Raw genomic sequence first — 7,839 nt, forward strand, 5'->3', positions numbered from 1 at the left:
TTTGGTGCATCATATTTATGAGTGTTACCACTTCCTTTTGAATTTTTCCTCTAACCAGTATATAGTGACCTTCTTAATTCGCTTGATCATTGTTGAAGTTGAGACTGTCTGAGATTAGGATTGCTACCTCTGCTTTATTCTGAGGTACTGGGGTATGTAGTATTTTGTTCCATCCTTTGACTTTCAGCCTATGAATGTCTTTATGAGTCATTTGTGTTTCCTATATATAGCATATTGTTGCATTTTGTTCCCTAATCCACTATACCAGTATATTTCTCTTAATTGGTGAATTAAGTCCATTTACATTGATGGTTAGAATTGAAATGCATTGACTTCTGATTGACATGTTTCTTACCTTTTGTCTTTTATTCCTTTTTCTCCTTTGTTTAGTTGCTTGCCCTATTTAGTTGGTTGCTTCTGATCGCATTCATGGAGCTCTGATCATTTTGGTCACTCTCTAGCACATCTTTCAGGAGCCTGTGTAGAGTTGACTTTGTTATCATGAAATTCTTTGCAGTTTTTGTCATGAAAGTATTTCACTTCTCCATCAAACTTGAAAGACACTTTAGCAGGCTATAGTATTCTGGGCTGGAATTTGTTTTCATAGAGAAATTGAAGTACTCTTCTCCATGTTCTTCTTGCCTTCATGTTTTGTGAAGAGACGTTGGCCGTATTTCTGATGGGTTTTCCTTTGAATGTGATCTGCTTCTTTTCTCTAGCGGCTTTTAATATACTATTCTTGTGCTCAGTTTCTGAGATCTTGGCTGTTATGTCTCAGTTTTTTGTTTTTTTTATATTGGAGTAGATTTATTATGGCTACTCCAACTTTTAGAGTTATACATAACCTCAGTTTAAAAGTATCACATAGCTGGTTATTTTACAATGATTGGTTTAGTCTACAAGTTTAAGGCAAACATATTAATTAATGCATTTTTCTTCAGAAATCAATCTTAGATTATGTGAAGTCTGGCCCAAAACTTTTATGATAATTAAAATAAGTTTGATTAAGATGCTTTACAAGGTTACATGAATGAACTAAGAGTATATGGTACAATACTTTTTAAAAAAAAATTAAAAATCAAGAAGGCCATCTTTACCTTGTTTGAATAATGTAATTTGAAAAGGTTAAAATTTCAGAAATGACTTAAAAGAAAATAAGCTTGGCAGCCATAAAGAATACTATTTATAAAATGAACCCAGTTATCAAGGCTACTTAAAAAAAGACTAGACTCTGGGCTTTGGAGTAGGAAGGGTGCAGGATGTGGACGCTGCCCAGGGACACAGCACACGGCACAAACTGCATTGCCTGTGTGCAGTGCTGCCGCCGCTTCTCAGAGATGCACTTTGTCAGCTTCGCTTCTGGTGGGCAGAAATGCTTAATGTCATTAGGGAAATAAAAATAAGATCTGAAGGAAGGCAGCCCTTTTAAACAGGAACTGAAAGAGACTTATGTGTCTCCATTCAACACTGCCAGGCAGTTCTGCAGCAGCTGGAGGTTTCCCTTGGCATGCTTGAGTTCTAATTCTGCAAGTTCCACTAAATGTTTTCTGAATGCAGCAACTCTTCTTGTCTTAAAGTCTATAAGTTCTTGTTTTGCAGATTCAGATATTTTTTCAAACTTCTGACAACATAGTTGTTGGGAAGTTTCGGCCTGCAGAACATCTTTATTTTTTGCCCTTGCTTTATCCAGCGCTTTATTAGCATTTTCATAATCCACTAAAGACTGAGACCTTCGGTAGAGGAGATCCTTAGCTGCTTGAGATTCTTTTAAGTAATATTTTAAAAGGTCAGAAAGTTTGAGGTCTTCATCAGCAGATACTCGTGCTTCTATTTTTCTTGTTTTATCAAACAGTTCTGAAACTTTGAGGAAAAACTTGCATATATCGGTAGAATCCTGAGTTCCTAAAGCATAAAACGAAGAACCAATTCTATTGTAATCATCTGCAGCACTTTTGTGGGATCTTGTCATCCTATCAGATTTAGCAGATGCATCCTTAACTCGGTTGTGATATTCTAAAAGGAATGTTCGTTCATGCTCAAAGAAATCATCTACATCCTTTACTCCTGAAACAATGACTCCATCTGCTGATTTGACCATGTTTTTAAAAAAAATCTTCAAGTTTCTTTTTTATTTTTTCCTCGAACACTCAAATCTTGATTGTACTCCAAGAAGACATGGAAATTTAAATCTTTCCTCAAAATAGGATGGGCTGCCACACGACACAGGAACACTTCATGCATTGCTACTGTATTCTTGAATATTGCCAAATACTCAGCTTCCAGTTCCTGTTTCATCTTTGTGAATTCTTCCTTTGTCATTGATCCTTTCCCTTCCCCAAGCTTCTGTAGCTTTTCTCTTGAAGCATCAAAATCAGGCCTTGGTGGTTCTGGAGGAATGATATAACCTGCATAATCTTCATTTTCAATGAAGGAATCATGAAACCAGATAAATTCCTCATGTTGTCGAACAACAGAAAACTCATTTTGTTTAAAATTGGGCAGTGAACTCTTTGTATGGACAGTGAATTTTACTTTATCCCTTTCACTAAGAGCATCAGAAATGTCCACCTGCAGAGCAGCATCACTTTGAAGATCTACGTTGATTGCTTTAAGTCCACGGTCTTCCTCCGAGAGGAAGTCGGGGCCGTCGTCCAGGCCTTCCATCATGGCTGCTCCGCGTCTAAGGCCAGCCTCAGTTTGTTTTTAATTGAGTTGAGGTTACTTGGTGTTCTATATACTTCGGTTAACAGAATATCAGATTGTTTCCTCATATTTGGGAAGTTTTCTGCTATTACTTCTGCCCCTATTTCTTAATGTCATTTGTATTGACTCCTTCTTTCCCATTGATGCCTATTAGTCTCACATTGTTCATCTTTACATCATCTTGCAGGTGATGGATCGTTGCATCCTCATTGTTTTTAAGAGATCCTTTCTTACCTTTTCACTAGCTGCATCAGCGTGTTCAAGATCTGAAACTCTCTTCGCTTTCACTTAAATGCTTTTGCAAGCTTGTGATTGAGATTTTAATTTCCTCTACATCTCTTTAACTCTGTTTCATTAGACCCATTTCTTTCCTGTATTGCTCATTCAAGGAATCCCTCATTTTTCTAATCCCTTCTATTTTTTTTTTAATCAATGTCTTCTTTGGAAGCAATTTTAAATTCTTTTACTGTAGTGTGTTTTTCAGATTGGGCTTCCTCCCTATGTTTCTGTAGTTGATTCTTTACTTCAAATGCTATGAGTTCTGAGAATTCTTTTTTTATGTTGGAAAAGAATTTTTCTCTGAATCCCTCTATGACTTTCTGCTGTTGCTTATTTACTAAAGATGCTATTAATTCATACATGTGAGCTGAGCTAGTGTCCTTTGCTCTTGTTCTGGGTGGCCTTTGGTTTTCCTCCATATGTTTCTACATTTGATTCTGTAATGAAGGTGTTATTAATTCAGGGATTTCTTTTTTCTTTTCCAATCTGAGTTCCTCTATACTTTTCTGCAGCTGTTTGTTTATTTCAGAAGCCATTGATTCATTGCTTTCAGGTGTGTGATTCCCAGTTTGTTCTGCGTTTGTGTCCTCTGAACTTGTCATGGGTGGGCTTGTGTTCTGAGATTGCATTTTGCTCATTCTCATTGTCATTTTGTGTAGTGCTGTCTTATGAACTTTGTTGTAGATCTTTGTTGCAGCTATAACCTTAGCACTTACTGAAGTTCAGGTGCAGATCTACAAAGTTTGGATTTATCCAGCTGTGCCTGACTTGAGTCTGGCTGCTCTGCTCAGCTCCTTCCTTTTGCTGCTCTTTGGGGTGAACCTGTTGTTCCCCTCTGGTAAGATTTTCTGTTCCTGGACTACCTTTTGGTTCTGTCCCCTACACTCTCTGCAGGGATTGTCGCTGCAGGGTTTCACCACAAGCCTATATGCCAGGCCTGAGCTGAGTCTTGAGGGCACAAGGTGGAGTAGGGGGGGAGTGGCAGCTCTCCCATACACTCCTCAGGCCTGGACTAGGACTGCATCTGGGGGTTCCAGGAATGTGACAGAAATTCCTACTTTGTGGATGGGGTGTTTTTGGGGGTCCTACGGAGGAATAGGGGGCATCTCATGTGGGTGAAAGAGGGTGTCACCCATGCCTCACCTGGTCTTGGACCAGTAGGTAATGCCAGCACAGGGTAGCTGGAAGCTCTCCCACACACTCACTGTGCCTGGGCTTGAACTGGGTCTGAGGTTTCCTGGGATGTGGCTGAAGTTCCTACTGTGCAGGCAGGGTAGAGGAGGTGCTGTGTAATGATGCAGGGCATCCCAAGTGGGTGGAAGAGGGTCTCACCCATGCTGCACCTCAGCTGGGTCCAGTAGGTCCCATAGGTGCAGTATAGAAGGTACCTCTCCCAAACACTTATCTGGCCTGGTCTAGGACTGTGTCTGGGGTTTCCTGGAACAAGGCAGAAATTCCTACTTGGCTGGTGGGGTAGGGTAGGTTCTGCGGAGTAGTGGTGGTTGTCCCAAGGGGGTGAAAGTGAGTCTCACCCATGCTGTGCCTGGGCTGGATCCAATAGATCAGGCTGGCGCAGGGTAGCCGGAAGCTCTCCCACACACTCTCCGGGGCTGGAACAGGACTTGGTCTGTTTATTACCATTTATGATTTAGTTCTCTAATGTACCCTGAAAATTTTAGGTGTTCAGATGTGGGGTTTTTAGGAGGTGGCTGTGTAATAGGGATACTCACGAATCCATAGCTTAATGTGCTATTAAGAATTGGGGCTTGATCTTGTGATGTGGCTCACTGGGATGGTGACCTCAAAGGTATACCATCCTCTCAGACTCCTCCAATCTCTCTCTGTATGTCCTGGTTACCACATTAGCAGATCTCCTTCACCTTACTCTTCACAAGGCACTTCCTGCCTGCTGACTCTGGACTGAATTTTCTAAAAGCCCGAAGCTACAGTAAGTCTCTCTTTTAATTTGTGTGTACTGGCCATTTTGTCCCAGCATTGAGGAAGTAACTAAGACATGCAATGGTGTGAATGATGCCCCTTTATCTTATAATATTCTATTGGTCAGAATCTCATCATAAATGCCAGTCATACTCTAAAAGTGTGTATTAAACAACAGTACAAAGATAAAGAATCAGAGATCAGTGGGAGCCATCTTGTTGTCTGCCTACTACTTGTTTAAAGAATCATGAGGTCCTTGAGACCTTCTTATGCCAGTAGTAGCCTTGGGGTAATTTTAGAGCATAGGAGACACACATGGAAGCCAGTGATAAACACTTTTCAAATTACAAAAGAAAAATGGGTTCTGAAAACTATATGCTATAAATCATGATATAATTTTCTAGGAACATTTTAAGACAACATTAATGCAAATTTTATAAGAAACAAGATCCATAGAGGCCTGATATAATTTTACTAAATGTGAGTTCAGCAAGTTGTATTCAAATTTTGTTAGTGGTAAAAACAGAAAAGTACTTTAAAGAATGGAAAGAAAATGCTCCAGAAAATTCTCTTGCTTAAAATTAAGACAAATGTGAAAAGACAGGAGGGTTTTTTTCCTAAAGCTGATGCTATCACCCTAAAAATAATTTATGGTGGGTCCATAGTGGAAAGAGAAATATATTGGCTGTATGTGAGTGCCTCAGAATTGGCTGTGTCCAGTTGTGTTTGTCAAAGCTATTAGTAAATAATTTTTACTTAAACTCGATAAAGATCATGTAAATATTCCACCCTTGAGCTTGATAGCAACATGGAGAGTTGAGAAGTGGTTCTCTGAGCAAAGTCAACCTGTCAGATGAGTAGTAGTGATTCCTGTGGTTTTTAGTTTGGCCTTCAGTTGCTGTCACTGTGGTTTTTCCTGGATCTGGCTTCAGTGCTCTGCCCTCTCTATCTTCTCACCAATATTCTGGCACTGGTGAGGGGATGTCCTCAGATAGCATCCTCTATGTGAAATCTACACATTGACTTTAGCCCACATGGATAAATAGTAGAATAAATAAACTAGTGTCTGATGTAGTAGGGAGAAAGGAATTATAAGCTTTTGTGGTGATTGATTGATTGTGTCACCTTGAGAAGTTTAGAAGCTTAAATAAATCAGCTCAGGACTTTTATACTCTAGGATGTAGAGAAGCCAACCTAGGGTGGCTCATCAGTTAGAGGATATAAATGTAATTGTGACAGGATAGAGGGCCCCCTTCTTTAGAGTATTATCGTTCTTCAGCTTCAGCCTGGATGTCATCTCCTGCTTCTAGTGCAGATTTTGGCTTCTGTCCAGCATACTTTAGCCTTCCCAGCATAGACTCATTAGCCTTCCCTTACAGACTCAACATCAGTCTCTTGATATGGATTTACAGCTGTACTAAGTGGGCTCCAAACTTGGACTGAATCCTTTATTCTCAAATGTGCAGAAGTAATGCACATACTTCCTCATCCAACTCTGTGGGTGATTATCATAAGCCAATGTTGTAATTTCTTAAACATTTATATACCATGTGTTATATCTGCTTCTATAATAAAACCCTGACTGATACAATCTTTTTTATTGATTACATTTCTTGGTGCATTTTAAATATACATAATGATCAAAATCATCATAGGGACTTTGTATTTGTATGTGATGTATCCTTTTTCCTGTTTTGTCCCTGTTCCTTTGTCCCTCTTCTTCTTCTTCTTCTTCTTCTTCTTCTTCTTCTTCTTCTTCTTCTTCTTCTTCTTCTTCTTCTTCTTCTTCTTCTTCTTTTTTGGTGGAACTAGGGATTGAACTCAGGTCCTTGAGCTTGCCAGAGAAACTTTTATTCCACTGAGCCATCTCCCCAACTCCAGCCATCTCCCTGGCACCTCCTTCGTCCTTCTTTCAGTCCCTCTTTCCCTCCTTATTTGCAAAAGCTCTGTTTTCAATTTTTCCTTCTTTTCACATTTTTACTTTTTTCTTCTTTCATTTTCCCTTTGGCCCTCCCTACTAACCTTGCCTAAATAACTTTTTTTGCCTATTTCATAACATCTAGTACATATTATAGTTTTTACTTACACTTTTGCTTTCTCATAGAGAAATGTGATATTAACACATGTAACCTAAATTTATTTCATTTAAAAGTTGGTCTGAAAAAAAAAGTTGGTCTGAAGGGGCATCCATTTGCATATAAATATCTCAAGCTTATATTTCTTTATGGTTGAGTAGTATTCCATTGTTCCTGTTTACATATTATATGGTTCAATATCTAGAAAACTTTAGGTCTAACAAAATTTTCTTACAACTGACAAATAAGTTCAGTATAATAGCAGAACACAAAATCAACATTAAATTTGGTAGCATTTCTGTACAACACAAAATACACACTGAAAAGGAAATCAGGAAAATAATCTCATTCGTGACAGCTTCAAAATGAAAACAAACAAATATGATTTCTCAGAAATCTAACCAGATATGATTTTTCAGAAATCTATGATATAAAAGACATATAATGTGAAAATTATAATCTACTGAAGAAAGTAAGTGAAGAGTGCTATAGAAAGTAATAAAGTCAAATATTTATACATAGGAAGAATTAAACTTATAAAATTATTATACTATTATAAACAATCTATACTTTCAGCACAACTAGCATCAAAATACCAATGGTAGTCTTCAAAGAATTAGAAAGAACAAAGTTAAAATTTATATAGCAGAATAAAGGACCCTTAGTAGCAAAAAAAAAAAAAAAATCCTGAAACAGTAGAACAAAGCTGGAGGTGTCACAGTACACTGTTTCAAAATGTTCTATAGAGCTGATGTAACAACAACAACAAGGTACTGGCATGAAAATAGGCACATAGATCAATTCACAGAATAGACAACTTATGGAAAACTCAGGGAGTTATAAC

The 7,839-nt window shown here is 38.3% G+C and overlaps 1 pseudogene; it reads right to left on the minus strand.

Annotated features, from left to right (window-relative positions):
* Positions 1-1,413: 1,413 nt before the first annotated feature.
* LOC101561096 lies at positions 1,414-2,672 on the minus strand (annotated as a pseudogene).
* Between the last annotated feature and the right edge of the window lie 5,167 nt (positions 2,673-7,839).

Source organism: Octodon degus, unplaced genomic scaffold (assembly GCF_000260255.1).
Source record: "Octodon degus isolate 3935 unplaced genomic scaffold, OctDeg1.0 scaffold00032, whole genome shotgun sequence".
NCBI classification, from domain to species: Eukaryota; Metazoa; Chordata; class Mammalia; order Rodentia; family Octodontidae; genus Octodon; species Octodon degus.